The sequence below is a fragment of the Nycticebus coucang genome, chromosome 16, assembly GCF_027406575.1.
Source record: "Nycticebus coucang isolate mNycCou1 chromosome 16, mNycCou1.pri, whole genome shotgun sequence".
In the NCBI taxonomy this organism is placed as follows: domain Eukaryota; kingdom Metazoa; phylum Chordata; class Mammalia; order Primates; family Lorisidae; genus Nycticebus; species Nycticebus coucang.
Window position 1 is genome coordinate 48,309,230 of NC_069795.1, and position 16,393 is coordinate 48,325,622.

A 16,393-nucleotide genomic window follows, 5' to 3' on the forward strand; every position below is an offset into this window, starting at 1 on the left:
TAAAAATCTGCACAATACGGATCATACCTACCCCATTACTCGTGGTGAACACTGAATCCAGTGTACATATTACAGTATGCACACATATTCAGTAAAAGCCCCTTTATTCTTTCCAGCCTACCCGCCCATACCCGTCCCTCCAGGCTCTCGGGCTCTCAGTACTTCATCCCCCACCCCCAAGTCTCAGGTTCTCTCCTTTAAAATGCTTTCATTCCTTTGGTGGCAAAAATCAAGCTTGGGCCGGAAAGTGAGTCACCGCTCAGCAGCGAAAGGAGCTTGTTTTTCTTTTCTGAATGCATTTCTTAGTAATTTCGGACTGATCCTTCAGCCGCTTGTTGGTTGAATCCTCTCTTACTGTTTAAGACACACTGAGAGATCCGTGGCACCAAGACGTTTTCCAATGGTTAGGAATGAGAGTGTTTTAAATACCGAAAATAACCAGAGGGCAGAGAGCCCTGCAATCCTATGTTACATAAGCAGATGTTGGACGACCGAGGCTGGTTCTGAGGTTCCTTTCTCCACCAGCCAATCTCCGCTGATCCTCCCCAAACTTTGCTGGATTTACCTTAATGCTGCCGAAGTCTCCAGAGGGGCCTCTGGATGCTGCACACTACCGGCAGCGCGGGGAGAACTTTCTTGTCAAATAAGCCTCGCCTGGGGTGATGCTGGGTTTACCAGCAGGCTGTAGCACCGGGCTGCGGGCTGGGTCCGCCCCCTCGGGCTCCAGGTCCGGGTCCACCCAGCTTCCTCTCCTTTGCCTGGCTTGAGAACCCATCACCTTTCCTGAACCGTTACTTAGCATTGGAATTCACAGAAAACACCTTTAAGAATAAGTCAACCATAATTCTCCCCCCTTCAAAAACAGTCATGGCAAACCTGAAAACATCCCAGTTCTTTTTTCCTCCTGTTGCTGCTTGTCTCTCTCTTCTCCCTCCCTCCTCTCTCTCCCTCTTTCTCCCTCCCTCTTATTCACCCCCCCACCCCCAACCTTTTCCCCTCTGCTGTCTAGATCTTCTCTATTTCGCTGGTTCTCTTTTCTCCCTCCCTCTCCCGTTTCCACTCCTTCCTCCGCTCCTACCCCCCTTCCCTGTCTCTCCTCCCTCTTGCCTGCTCCCGGCTCTGCCCTCTCCACCCCTCCCCAGAGAAGAGTGTCCAGCTCCTCCCGGGGCTGCCCGCCCGCCGTTCCTTCCCTGCCCACCTACTATGAGGAGCAGCTCCTCCCACCTGCCCATAAAAGCCAAGCGCATGTTACCAGCAGCGGATCAGAGCACTTCCCCGGTCCTCTCCGTGGGAGCCCGCGAGCCTCTCTCCCTGGTCTTACGTGCTCAAGGTAAGATAACACTTCTGCAGGCAGCTGACCAGCCCAGGGTCGCTGTGGGGTAGTAAGTTACTGTCTGGTCAGCGCGCTTTCTGTCTGGCTAGAGCTGATTGCTATGGATACCCATCAGCTGCTCATCTAACTAGCAACTGGTTTGAAAACAAACTTCTGTTTGAACGGTAGAATAAAAGCTCCTTTGGGGCAGAAACAGCAGCATAAATATTGCTAAAGCCTTTTCTCTTTTTAAATCACTTTTCCCCCTGTTGCTGACTATTGCTAAGTTTAAAATGTATCTGTTTGGGGCGTTTTACTGACATTTTTCATTGCATATGTCTCACATATCAGTGGGGGCAAGGAAATCTCCTTCCCATTGTCAAAAATGTACTTTAAAAGAACACAATTGGGTTCCTAAAAATAGCACAGTCAAAAGGTCTGCTAACAATTTTGTGATGTTTTCCAAACCCCCAAGACAGCTTCTGTGAGTCCTTTAAAAAATATCTTTCCAGGTTTAAGCACTTGGAAAAAATGATGTGAACCGGTGCCCTTTGCACAGGGATGGTAATCAGGTGGCTGGTAGATAGGAAAGAACAGATCCAAATTTACAAGCTAGGGCAGAATGTGCTCTCTCACAAGACAATCTGTTCACAACATCCTAAAATGAGAATCATGTTAGAACTAAGAAAGTGTATAAAAGAACTTCATGAATTTCTATTCACACACCTAAACATAAAACATTTCAATATGTTTCACAGTAAGAGAAAAATACAGGCCAGATTATACAATACTTCTGTGTACACCAGATGGTGGTAAAGAAAGATTACCAAAACTTTGGAAGTTTTAATCCTGCTTGCCACCCTCACTTAGAAAATTAAAATCTACCTGATTGTCAATCAGTTCTCACAGAGACATCCAGTGTTTAAGCTTCTCTCTTTAAAGAAAGGAGAATTGATCTATTTTTATTCCTGAGGCAGAGTGGGTGGCTGTGCACCTGTGAAAGGAAAACACACTCCACAGACACATCTCTAAAACCAGACACTTGGTCCATGATGTTTGCCATCAAAATCCGTGGGCTGTGTGGAATGAAATTCTCTCATGTGGGGAAAAAAAAAAAAAAAACCCTTTTCAAATGTTTCCTCCGGGGAATTGCACAAGACCACTTAAAGAAGGCAAACCAAAGCTGCCAGTCAGTTAACCAAACCACTATCTAAGCTTCTCAAAGTAAGAGAGGAAATGTTCCATTTTTTCTTCTTTTTTTTTTTTAGTTTTTTAATATTGTTTTATGTTGAAAAACTCATCAAAGCTGTAAACAATTCTCCTCTGTTAAAAAAAAAAAAAAAAAGAAGAAGAAGAGAATCATTAGAAATTTAACTTAGGTCTTCCAAACAGTTTCTCCTGATTTTTTGTGTATCAAAAGAAATGAAAATTTTTACTATGTGGAACAGAGGGGATTTGATGCTATTATTATTCAAATGTTAGAGTTATATGTAAAGTTTTCTGTCATTTTTTTTTCCCATTGGAAAAAATTATTGTGAAGAGTGTTCTTTCCTTTAAGCAAATGTTATAAAGTTGCTATTGGCCAAGATAATATGTGACCTGAACCTATTTAACAGCCACAGTGCAGACTGGTAGTTTCATATCTGTAAGCAGGTGACCATGCAGGACGAGAGCACAGGTCTGGGACAAGGCCCAACCGAGTGTGTGGTACGTCCACGTTAATTCTTCTTTTATGGTAGAGCCTGACTCATGCTCATCATTGCCTTTTGTTATCTTTATTTATGTATTTATTTATTTATTTATTTGTGGTTTTTGGCCAGGGCTGGGTTTGAACCCACCACCTCTGGCATATGGGACCGGCGCCCTACCCCTTTGAGCCACAGGTGCCGCCTGCTCATCATTGCAAGGATAAAAATAAAATGCTTCATTCACCAGATCCCCTTTAGGGAAGTTATCTTTCCTGCGGGGAAAATGGTCCCTGTTTAAAAGAGCTCCCTGTTATTCCTAAGTTTGGGGACGGAAACTGTTCTCCAGGGGTTTATTTCTGCTTTTTCTGGCAATTCATCCACTGGACCAGCTATGAAACATTTAGCAGTAACTGCCTCCCCTATGTGCCATCAAGTTCAGCCCCCTGAATAGCTGAGTGAGATCATCTGAGATCCTACTCCTTCAAAGGCAAAGTGATTTTTTCTATAGAGCAGTGGTTCTCAACCTTCCTAATGCCACGGCTCTTTAATACAGTTCCTGTGAGTGGCGATCCACAGGTTGAGAACTGCTGCTCTAGAGAGTATGTCTCAGGCAAGGTAACACTGCCTTTCATAAGATTTTAGAAAAAGCAGTGTTGAGGTCTTATTGTAGTTACTCTAGTATGTCCCCTTCTGCTGGGATGTGGTTACCTAACATGAGTCTCCCCTTTTTGCTGTTACTCATCTGTAGCTGTCCTCAAATCAGGTTCATAGCTGTGCATATTCAACACCATTGCAGTGGGCTTTGAAGAACTCCTTAATGTTTCCCATGAAAGATAAGACAGGCTGCCCCTTTCCCTAGAGACACGAGGAAGGTGCTCTGCCAATCATGGGGCCTGCTGTACCTAGGGAAACACCCATTTTCGATTATCTACTATTGTCAAAATTACAAAATGGTATCTTTTCCATGATCAGAAAGCACCTGTCATTTTCTTTCCATTTGTGAAATAAAAATCAAGGAGAAGAGGACAGGGATGAATGGGGAATTGAGAGGGAAGCCGAAGGAATCACAAAAGTGCAATATGAGACGAGAAAGGTTAGGGTCTCTGTTACATAACACAGCCTCTCACCACCCTCATCTACGTGGAATATGAAGGAATGGGGAAGAACAGGAATCCAGGTCTGCTCTTGGGGCTTTTGTTTGTTTGTACATTTTTTTCTATCAACGAGAGTATTTCTGCTAAGAAGTGAAGATCTATCTCTACCACCTTCCTCCTTCATCCCCCTTCTCTAACAGAACAGCTTAGTTGGAAAGACCAAAATGATTTCAGGTTTGCCCCACATTAAAACCTACAGGAATTTTCTAGTTATAATTTTAAAACCACAAAACATGTTTGTAACAAATGAGAGTGACATCAACAGAACCCACCCTGACTGTCTGGAAGGGTACAATGTCGACTGCTTTTTTGCAAGGTAGAAGTCAGAAATAGCAATTTACTTCTTATCCAGTTTACCCACCTTGGTATGGAAACATAAGAGTGATTGACACAACCCTATTTTCCCACCCCTGGTCCTCTATGTAGCCCTCAGTGAGCCAGTTCTTCCTGCTGCAGCTTCCTTCTCCTCAGCCAGTCTCCTGTAAACATGTGCATAATTTAAAGAAGGTGTAGATCTTGAGATCTCAGTCCAGTCTCATGAGAGATGCACTGTTATAACTATTGAGCATAAAGAAAATGTAAAGGAGAGGAGGGAAGGAGATTATGGGAAGAACAATGAATGCCCTTTGGACTTTAGACAATCTTTCTCTTTAGCTTTGTGTGAAAAGGGTCTCTCAATACCAAGAAGCATCTAGGAATATACATTTTTTGAAAAAAGGCTCTGCTCCAAAATGAGCTGCTCACAAAATGCTAAGGATAACGAGAAAGATTTGTGGGCAGTCATTAACAGCAGTTTACAGCCCATAATACTGAGTTACAGTTCTGTGGGACTTCCCCCTGCTAGAGAGATAAGGAGTGTGGAGTGAGGCAGAGTTAATAGTTTCAGCACTAACTTAGACAAGCAGCTAATCAGAGATTCCACTATTGGTTTAGGAACTGTGTTTGCTGTTGGAAGAAAGCATTCTTTACAGTCTTTCCTTCAGCAAACAGGTTTGCAGAAAAGAGATTAAGGGAGTCACATAAGGTGGGAATGTTCGTCACCTGGAGGCCTTGAGTATTCAAATCCATAAAGCCATTGAAATTATATTGGATCAAACAAGTGGAAATGAGTAGAACAAAAATGTTCCCCCAAACTGATCATAGAGTGAATCAACTAAAACAATAGTATGGTTATTGTATAATAGTATCCTCAACAGGGCAGTGCCTGTGGCTCAAAGAGTAGGGTACCAGCCCCATATACCAGAGGTGGTGGGTTCAAACCCAGTCTCAGCAAAAAAAAAAAAAAAGAATAGTATCCTCAACGTATGGGAAGAGCAAAAGCAAAGTGGCAGCAGGTTATGTACGTTAAACGTGAAAGCATACCTGATGATTCACCCTCAGGATCCTTATTTATTTGGGGGCTCACTTTCATTTGCCCTCCTGATAAACAAAACAGGTCCTTCTCTCCTTCAGCACAACCATTTTAGGGTTTGCAGATGCAGCCACGGTCCCTCTGTGCCACCTCTTTCTTTTTTTTCTTTCACTGGAAGAAATCTCTCTTTAATTCTTGCGGATCACATTTCTGGAGTACCACTCATACTTGTAGCTTTTCTCGTTACTGAAAATCTCCTCATACTTCCCTTAAATAGGGTATTAATTTTAACACCATCAAAACCTTGATTTATATACTAAGAGAAATGTAGTTTAAAACTACTAGCTGCCTCCAATAGCATCTCTTGAGATAAGGTTTCTAAGCCCTTTTATTTACCCAGTACCTATTCTAACTTCTTGGGAATTAAAAAACTTATTTAGAGAATTACAAAGTAGAAATGCTGAAAAGACCTTAGAGTTAATTTTCTGAAAAAGGTCAGAAAGGTTAATATCTTCCCCAAGGTCACCCAAATGGGCATAGCACAACCAAGGCTGTAGTTCATGTAGCCAAGTTTTCCATTCAGTGCGTGATCTTGGATAACTGGGTGTCTCCCCACATAATGTGAATCCAAGGTGTCTCTGACTATGCTGAGCACTCTGTGGGGACTCAACATACCGGGATCTCAGGAACCATGGCTGGGTGGAGGTGTGGGCTACAGCTGTAGCTCTATTTTCAAATACCTAGGAAACATTGATACAAACTCTTGTGAAGAGCGAAGTCAGTGATCATCATCATCGTGGGGACCCTGTTCATTTTTCTTTGTGCCAGGATCTAGTACCTGGTAGTTGGTTAGTAGATCAGTGTCGAGTGGGTGAGTGAAGGGAGGTGGGGAAACTAAGTATAAAATATCCATTTTTCTAAACTCCTTTTCATAAAGGTCCCTATAAGCAGTCTCTAAGGACTTTTTAGGGACTCAGTTCTCAAATGTATCAAGTTTAAGACTCTCCCTTGCAGGCAGTACCTGTGGCTCAGTGGGTAGGGCACCAGCCCCATATACCAAGGGTGGTGGGTTCGAACCCGGACCCAGCTGAACTGCAACAAAAAATAGCCGGTCATTGTGGTGGGCGCCTGTAGTCCCAGCTACTTGGGAGGCTGAGGCGAGAGAATCGCCTAAGCCCAGGAGTTGGAGGATGCTGTGAGCTGCGACGCCATGGCACTCTACCAAGGGTGATAAAGTGAGACTCTGTCCAAAAAAAACCTCTCCCTTGCTTTAGAAAATGTAGGAGTGGTCATTTAGACTTAGCAATGGCTAAGCCATTTCCCTGCCGGCGGTATTACTAGTTCTTTCCAAGTTTACCTGAGTTCTACAAATTTCATTATTTTTTACAGCAGGCTTAAGATCTAGTTCTAATATTCCTGTGACAGAACAAAAGTATTAATGTATTAAGTGACAATGTCCTGCATAACCTTCCTCTTGTCCAACAGACAACATACTGCCAATTTATCCACCTTGCACCTTCTCAGGTCTTTAACAAGAGAAGGGGCAAAATATGCATAAGGACAATCAGCAAAACCTTGAGGGACACACTGGTTAGAGAGTGTGGGCGTGAGATGTGTTTGACAGACAGTGGGGGGGATGGGGGAAAGTCAGGGACCAGGAGTGTGGAGGCAAGATGCCGCATCTAGGAGAGTTCATTCCTCTGAAGCAAAAGAGGAAGGCTCTCCAGAGAGTTTTAAGGTGTTCGAAGAGATTTTAATATGATCATCAGACACTCTCAAATGTTTGAGAGGTGAATTAGCGTTCGAGTCAGGTTTCTTTTGACAACATCATTTGAGGATTGGATCACACAGGTGAAAGCTCTATGCACATTACATCTATTAAAACTTTACTCCTTGTCTGGACTTTGGGAAAAGAGCCTCCTTTGACCTCCTTTTGCACTTGACTCTAACCCAGGATAAAACTTTATGGATGTCAAGTCATTGAAATGTTCTATGCTATGATAACAACACAATTACTAGTTAGTAACACATAAAGTAATTCCACCAGAGAAAGCGATGAAGGTAGGAAAGAATACTCTTCTATCATTTCTGGAAACAATTTACCCCGAGTAAGTGGACAGATGTTATCCCAGATGCTTCTTCACTTTCCTCTAAAAGTGCCTGACAATTGTTTGCATATCTTTGAAACAGTAATTGTGTTTCTAAAATTGATTTATTGTATGTTAAAATTAACATAGTCTAAGACCAAGCATCATTGTGAAAACATTCTTTTAAGTAAGCCTTTTCTTGAAGACTGCCTCTCTTAAGCTTTCCATTGATGTGTTTACATCATAGGAGATTTAGCCATTGGATCATTTGATGTGCTGAGACTAGAGGCAATTAATCACTTCATGTGCTACTTTCCCAGCTCTTAACTGAACAGGCCTGGGTGTGGGTGTCAGCTGTCAGCTTCTCCAGGAAATAAAATGTATCCAGCCTATTGAGGAGCTTCTCCAGTCCCCCGTACTAGCTAGATAAAACAGCTGTTTTTCTAGAAGTTTGAGCCAATGAACTCATAATTGAGGCTTCTATGGCAACTATGGCAGGTTTCTGTAGGACTTCCACCACCTTGCTGCAGAGGGATTAACCCACAGTTGCATTCAGTTCGATAGAAGGACTTCAAATCTTAAGAGCTGGCTGAAGTGTATTGTTTTTCCTTCAACTATCAAGCCACATACACTCTGAACTTGGTTCATAAATTCAAAGTGATGGCAGTACATGATTATATTTCTTCCAACCTCTCTGCTTAGCGAATGAATGCCCGGATTTAAAGTCCAGGAGCTGTGGTGCTCATCAATGCTATCAATCCAAATAAGTCCTCTTCTTAAAAGGCAGAAATCAGATAAGGCTAAGTACACGAAGGCAGGCACCAGGCAGGACTAAGAATTTGTGAGTTAGGTGGTCAATATTGTTGAGGTTGGAAGAATGAAGGAATATCTGCAGCAAAAATATTCTATGGGGTCCACAATTCCAGTTTAAGGACAGGTCCGAGTACCTCTTCCCCATCCCTCAACCTCGGGCTGCCCAAATTAGTGGGGAAGAAGCTCATTCACCAGAAGAGGGAGCCAGGGAGCTGAGTGTCTCAGTAGAAAATGACCTGCTCCCAGAGAGGCCCTTCAGATGTGAATTTTTTTGATCAAAGGCAGAGCAGAGTGTCCTTTGCAACCAGTGGCTGAAATATATCATTGTAGTACATCACATTTAAAATCCTAATTTAAGCCTTTAAGAATAATTCACTAACAATTTAGCAATGCCAGAAATGTCCAGGCTTGTAGACGTATATTTGAAAGGAAACAAGAGCAATCGTAGAAAATGTTCTTTCCAGGACCACTACTATCCAAGACTGAAATCTAAATAGTTCAGTAATAAACAAACCCTGGCAGCTGAAGGTCAGCAAGAGACAAGTGCAAAGAATGAGGAAGATCTGCTGTGAGCAGACCCGCCCTGTCAGCAGGGTAGAGGAAAGGGAGCTGGGGGAGAGACTACAGAAATAGGCCAGACAGGCTTCTCCAGCCCAGATGGCCCAGAACCTGCTCCCCTGGAACTCTCCAGGGAGCAGCCAGGACCTTGCCTAGACCTAAGTGAATACCTTCCCATTGAACATTTCCATTACACAGCTGTGCGGGGATGGCTTGTTAAGACTTGAGACAGTTGCATAATTCAGAACCCTTTAGGGGATAGAGATCAATTAGGATCATTAAAAAAAAAAATCCTTGGCACACTGGAAAAGGGCTGCTTGCTTTGTAAAACTTATGACATTACAGCAAAACAGAGCAATCCTCTCTCTATGACTATTTCTAGTGTCAACAGAGATGGCGCTATGGAGTTTATATGCATCTGACTTGGGAATCCACCAGAAAATCTTCAGTGTTTTAATTTCAAAAACACCTTGACTGTCTGGGGGAAGGGGCAGGTCAGTGATCATCTCAGTGCCTCAAGTTATGTATCTTAAAAGAAAGAATAATTCTTAATTAACCACTCTCATTTAGGGACATGGAAGATCTAGACAAGCATTTTACAGAATGGTGCTAATTAAACATGCATTGTTGTGCTTATTTATTTAATATGGTAAATGGATTGTACTTACTAAAGCTAGGACTGGCTCATGGTATTTATACAGAACCAGTCAAAGTGGGATAAAATTTCAAATAGGCACATAACCTTCCAAGATGTAGCAAAAGCATTCTTCTTTCTGAGAATGTAGGTCAATCCCACATGTCTCAAAAGGCCAGACAAGGTCAAGGGGAAAGGAAACAATAATTAAATCATGGTTTAAAGAGTCTCAAAAGGGCTATATGCTTACCTATCCATGTCTTGACACCAGCCAAAGGGAGATTTCTCACACAGAAAAGGATCTGTGATCTAAAAATTTTGTTTTAACTAGAGAAAGATGCCCTTTTAATGATGACTGTTGTATAAAGTCTATTCATTTTCCTCTTTCAACATTTTCCAATGTGCTTTTCAAAATACTACTACCTGGGATTAGTACGTGTTTACTCAGAAAAGATTCTGTGGTCAAATAAATTTTAGAAACACTCAAGGAAACAATATTAAACAATTTTATTCACTGCAAGACTTCACGGAGACCTCACGAGGCTAAGTACATTTTCATTCTTCAAAGATGCTGTAATGAAGTGTTCCCTGGATTTATCTGATGACAGCTCTCTCCTACCTGAGGCATTTCTTGGGACTGGTATTCTGTGGATCAGTTTGCTGAAAAGCTGGGAATCACTTTCTACTTCGTGTTTTAAGATCTCTTCGTGTTTTCAGTGTTGCCAATTTTTATGTAATGCATCCTGTCACTATAGGCTATGTGCTGTGTCAAACCATAAGACAGTGTGGTATATTTTTAAACCCAGGTGAAAAAGAAACAAAAGAAGAAGATAAACTGCTTTGGACCTTGACTCAGCTCTTTAAAATAACAATAATAGTAGCAGGAATGCCAGAATTATTATTTAAGTTTCTCTGTTTCTCTCTCATCTTGAAATTTCATTTCTATCAAAAAGATCTTTAGAACATTAAACAGATTAAAATTGTCTCTTTCTTCTCTCTTCCTTCCCACTTTCTGTACATTGTGTTATAAACAGAGCAGTGGCCAACATGAGCAATAAAGAAGGAGCCTAGATAGTTCTGTGAACTTGCTCATCAGTCTCTGAGCTGATAACTCTGGTTTATCTTTATTGTCATTAATTAACTGAGATCATTGACCAACTATCTTTGAGCATTTGTTCTCTCAACATCCATAGGGGAGCTAATTTCTATAATAGGAACACACTCATATTCTGGTATAACTTACTATAAAGGAAGTATTTAGTTTATTTCTGATACTCAGACCACCTCATAAACGTTACTATTTCTTTTAGGGCCTTCTTTTCCCCTTCACAAAGTTAGGTCTTGGAGGCCCGTATCCCAAGAGGGGCAAAATACTCTTTTAAGACAGTAAATAGCTCTTGGTTATCAAAGGGAGAAGAAACTCAAACACATCATTATAAGTTAATCATTGATACTATTTATTAAGTGTCTAGCAGGACCAGATATTTTGCTTGTCCTAATATCCCTATTTCAACTATACAGGGGGATGTTATCATTCCCCCATTTAATGAAAAGAAGAATGGAGGCTGTACTCAGTCAAGCAACTTGCCTAGGGCCACACAGCTAGGAAGCAGCAGAGTCAGTAGAGGCTGTCCCTGGGTTATGAATGAGATAGGTTCTGGAAGTTTGTTCTTAAGTACGAATTTGTTAGTTGGAACAGGTACATTTACCTATTGCCTATAATAGCCTCCATTCATAAGTACAAGTCAATTGTCAGCCAAATGTTCGTAACTCAGGACTTGTCTCTTCATAAGTGCAAGCTATATATAAGCTAGATGTTTGTAACTTGGGGACTGCCTTATTTTCGTCCAGGTCACACTCCCCATTCCATCATCTTCTTCCTCCTTCGTGCTGCCTTTCATGCTATCTGTTCCAATCTAAAAGGAAGAAAAACATAAACTCCCTCTGACTCATAAAGAAAGTGAGAGAATTCCAGTGGCGCTGTTCCTAGACACTCTGTTTCCTGTTTAATCCTGTGATTTTAATTTCTTTTTCTTTTTGGTATTGCTTTTATAAAATCACACTGTCATTTCAGAGCCAAAAAAGTAAGGGCTATGTAATTAGAAACGCAAAAAAAAAAGGCTATCATTTCTCACTAGAGTCATTTTTAAGGGCTAAGGTTTGTCCATAAACTCTCCCCAAGTGATGATCACAAGCTGCTTGGCACCCATCTGGTGAACAGAGTGACAGCCCAGCATGTCATTCTTAAGGCAGTAGAAACTCCCATGATTACAGGAGAAGTAGGCTAAAACAAAAGCACTTCGGACATTAAACAAACTTGAATCTGGCTCCCGGCTCATTCTCTTTGACATTACTGTTGCTATATATAAACTGCAGCCAGATGATGAGGCTCAAGACAACATGAACGATTCCGGCAAGCCATGTGAGTCACCAAGGCAGATGTCTATATTGTCCACACCTGCTGCATAGCCTGCAGCAAGGGTGCTCAGAGGAACAAGTTCACCTCCGACCCTTCCTTTGTGGTATGCCAAAGACAAAAGAGGAAAGAGACAAAGACTAGCTCCTTCCCCAGGCTCATATTCTGCTATGCATTGTCAGTCCTGTGCTTGATCGTTCCTCTCTGCATGTAGTATTTCCCACATTATCTATTAGCTTAATTTATGTTTTTCCATGATTCAGATCAAGTATCTTCTCTGTGAAGACATACCTACAGCCAGTCTGCCCAGGGCTGCCCTGCGCACCTCCTTCCTAGTACCCCGTGTGCACAACCCTGTCATGTTTGTCTCTACTCTATAATGGCCTTTGCTTGGTTCATGCATCTATCTCCATACAAGTCTCCATATAAGACTGTGAGTTACTGGCAGGTGTTTATCTTTGTACCTTAAGTGCTTGGTACATAATAAGAATTTAATAAATGTGAAAAGGAATAAAGAAATAGAAAAGGGAAATAAAATGGTGTGATGGTGAATGAGAAGGCTCTAAATATGCCTTTCTCTATCCCATATATTGTTCTAACAAGATGCAATTTGCTCTAACTTTATTCTTTCCAGACAGGGTGGAATCTCCTTTCCATTCTAAAATGCCTCTTGATTAAACAAACATTTTAGAAAGAAGAAGAGCTTAAAGAAAATGTAAAATACCCTGATTGCTGTAGGGCAGTGGTTCTCATCCTTCCTAATGCCTCGGCCCTTTTATACAGTTCCTGTGGGTCACAATTCACAGGTTGAGAACCGCTGCTCTAAGGCTTCATGAAATGACCAGTAAGTGAACTGAGTCTTCCCTATGGTTCTCGGAGAAGACCAAGAACTGAGCTTCCATTTCTCCCCCTCCTTCTCTCATCGCATAAATAGGCATATCTCTCTTTCTCTCGCTCTCTCTTTCTTTCTGTTGTGCACACACACATACACACATACACACAGTGTTAGTAGACTTTGACTCAACCCTGGAGCTAACTAATCATGGGACCTAAGATGAACTCCCACTAGTATAATATTAAATATCAACCTTCTATTACCAAATTATACAAAGAAAAATTATTTGCTGGGTAGCAATAATTTGGAACTATTAGTACCCTGCTCAAAAATATTCAATGGCATTATGCAATACAGAACAAACACCTTAGTATGACAGTCATCTTTCAACCTGTTTCACCCCAATCCTTCTTTTCATCTTCAACTTCCTCAAATCTGTAACAGGAATTTGACCTAATGGACTTTTTTTTTACCCCTAGACGTTCCTTTTTCCTTTTCTCTACTGAAAAAGCTCCCCACTCTCCCTTTCACCTGTCAAAATATCCATAATTTCAAGGTCCTATTAAGGCCTTCCTAAACATTGCAACCAGCATGGATGCTTCCTTATTCTCAAGTAGTTACTATAAACGTCAGTAAGATGTGGCCTTTACTCTGTGTTTGAGTAAGTTCAGGCTGTGCATGAGAACTTTTTACCATGATGGAAATCTTCTGTATCCAATCTGTTGAATACCAGCCACATACGCTACATAAAACTACAAAGCACTTTAAATGTAGCAAGGGCATCTAAGGTACTGAATTTTTTAAAGTTTGTTTTAATCTCTTTACATTTAAATTAAATAGCCACATGTGGCTAGCTACTATTCTGTTGGACAACACAGAATATTTAGTTTGTTATGCACCATGGCTCATCCCTTTGTGAGAATGTAAATTACTGAGAAATTGAATAAGAAATGCTTTTTTATATCTGCAGTGGATGCTATAATCATGGTAATGTTTATTTTTAACATTTTATTTTTTTTTATTATTAAATCATAGCTGTGTACATTAATGCGATCATGGGGCACCATACACTGGTTTTATAGACTTTTTGACACATTTTCATCACACTGGTTAACACAGCCTTCCTGGCATTTTCTTAGTTATTGTGTTAAGACATCTACATTCTACATTTACTAAGTTTCACTAATGTTTTGAAGTGTTGTGTCAATGCGTTGCTTGCCTACTGGGGCCGCCTCTAACTGTTAAAGAAGTCCTCTCCCCTATATCTATAATTTCAACAATATTGTACAAATTATATCTGCCTTATTTTTTTCCTTATTTTAATGGTTTAAAATCCCTCAGAATGGCACCATATCACTACCTAGATTCTTTATCAACCTACAAACAAAATGAGAAGAGGAATGATTGAACTAGGCCTCTGAAAGAGAAAGTTTCATTATTTATTACCATCTCATTTCTTTTCCCTTTGGGGGAAAATCATGGGCTAAATACCTGCTGGGTATTTAACCTGCTCAGAGAAGGACTATCTCTAGGTATCTGATACAAGTTCAGCTCACAGCTTTTTTTCTTTCTCCCTGAAACCTCACCACTTCTGAATATTTCTGAAGCATAGATTTTCCCAGAGCATTTTTGTCTCTGTTTTCTGTGTTCTTCAGTGAACAACCTGAAGCACTGCGAAGCAGGCTAGCCCCTCTGCCAGCCGGTCAGGGTAAGGACGTGTCTTTGGAACTTGGCACTGATGTGCCCCTGGCACTTCCTGGCTTACTGATGGTCCTTCAGGAATCATCATGCCAAAAAGTGATGGCAAAGCCAGGAGCAAAGTGATCAGTCTGGCCACAGATTGGATTCTGACTTATTAGTAAGCCTTCAGAAAATAAACCAGAGTGAATCTCTAACAGCAACAGTTTATAGAGCTGTTTAATGATTTCAGAGGTCGGCCACCCTGCATGCCTTCCTTCTGACTCAGCGAAGAGCAGACAAGGGCAGAAGAGCCGCTCAAGGAGCCAGCGCAATCAGCTGTATCTTTTCCATTCACAACTAAATTTATTTGGAGTGACTGGAAAAACCTTCAATGAAAACTTTTTCTAAAATAATAAAAGAATTCATCCTGCTGCCACCAGCCAGACAACATCAAGAAATAATTATGGGTGCGCATTTTCCCCTGCCTTGTAAAATGTTTACAGATTGTAGCATAAGCAAGTCCCAGAGTGAATGTTAAAGATAGCAATAACGTTGAACTTGTAAATTTTTTATATTTAGCCATAAAAGAATCACCATGTATTTAAATCACATTTGAATACATATAAATAAAATTCTCATCTTGCAGACATGAGCCATGACTAAAGAAAGAATCCATGACTACTTTTCAACAGAGCAAGTACACTGGGGATGCTTGGTGTGCCTTGTATTTATGAAATAGAATTCATGGTCACCACATCAGCAAAAGAGTATTAGTAAGGAGTATTAGTAAGGACCTTAACTTGGGAACTTTTAAACATGAAGGAAATCTATAAATAGTGATTATATCAATTAACTTTTGTAGAGAAACTTATAGTTTACTATGCTTATTTTATGTACATTTCTTCATTTGAATAAGGAAAGGATTTTATCTACATTTTACACATGAGGAAGTGTGAGGCATAGAGAGATTAAGTAGATTGCTTGACATCATTAACATAGGACTATAAACCTGCTGGATCATCCTGTCCCTGAGGTCCTCTTCTTTCTAATACTTCAAACTAAGCCATAACAGAATCACATCCAGAAAATGTCCAGAGCATCCTTCTAGCATAAAAGAGAAACTTCAGCAGAGGAAAGCAGATGGATTCTGAGGGACCAGATTCAGTGATTGAGAATGTGCTTTTCAAGTACAATAATAGAACCTGAGCTCTCCTCAGTAAAATAGCAGATGGCACATATTAAAAGCTTAGTCAGCAGGAATGTTTTTTTGTGTGTGTGTGTTTTGGTTTTTTTTTGCAGTTTTTGGCCAGGGCTGGGTTTAAACCTGCCACCTCCAGCATATGGGGCTGGGTTTGAACCCACCACCTCTGTCATATGGGGCCAGGGTTGCCTTCTGTATAGCTGAAGATTTTAAAGGACCAGCAATTCATTTTAAACCTGTCTATAATTTTTCAAGTGATATTTTAAAATCCCTCTTTTATTTAATGCCCAGACGCATGTCATTTACAGGGGGGAATAAAATATCTTAAGTTATCTATGGGAAGATACTACAGTGTCATGAATAAATAAATAAGTGGTGGCAAAGCACTTATTTATCAAGTCCCACTTCTACAATCTAACAAAGCAGCTACCCTGGGCAAAAAAGTCTTTGAGAACTCTTGGTTTCCTTTGCTCTTAAAACAAGACTGCCTCTTATGATTGTTGTGAAAGCTTAGGTTATTATCTTATTATCTTATTTATAAGATAACATACGAGAAAGTATTCAGTACTTAGAAAGTACTCAGTAAAAGTTGCTTAATATTAATGAAAACTGATTATTGGGTGCTACCTAAGTGCCACCACAGTAGTCATTTAAGAGAGTAGAA

The 16,393-nt window shown here is 40.8% G+C and overlaps 1 protein-coding gene across 2 annotated transcripts in view; it reads left to right on the plus strand.

The window, feature by feature from the left end:
- Window positions 1-1,209: 1,209 nt before the first annotated feature.
- COL8A1 (collagen type VIII alpha 1 chain) overlaps window positions 1,210-16,393 on the plus strand; it is a 150,329-nt gene continuing 135,145 nt past the window's right edge. The window contains exon 1 of one of the 2 annotated variants that reach the window (XM_053565498.1): window positions 1,210-1,330. The gene's annotated coding sequence lies outside the window, so the exon portion shown is untranslated. The remainder of the gene's footprint in view (window positions 1,331-16,393) is intronic. The other variant, XM_053565499.1, reaches the window with a different exon arrangement.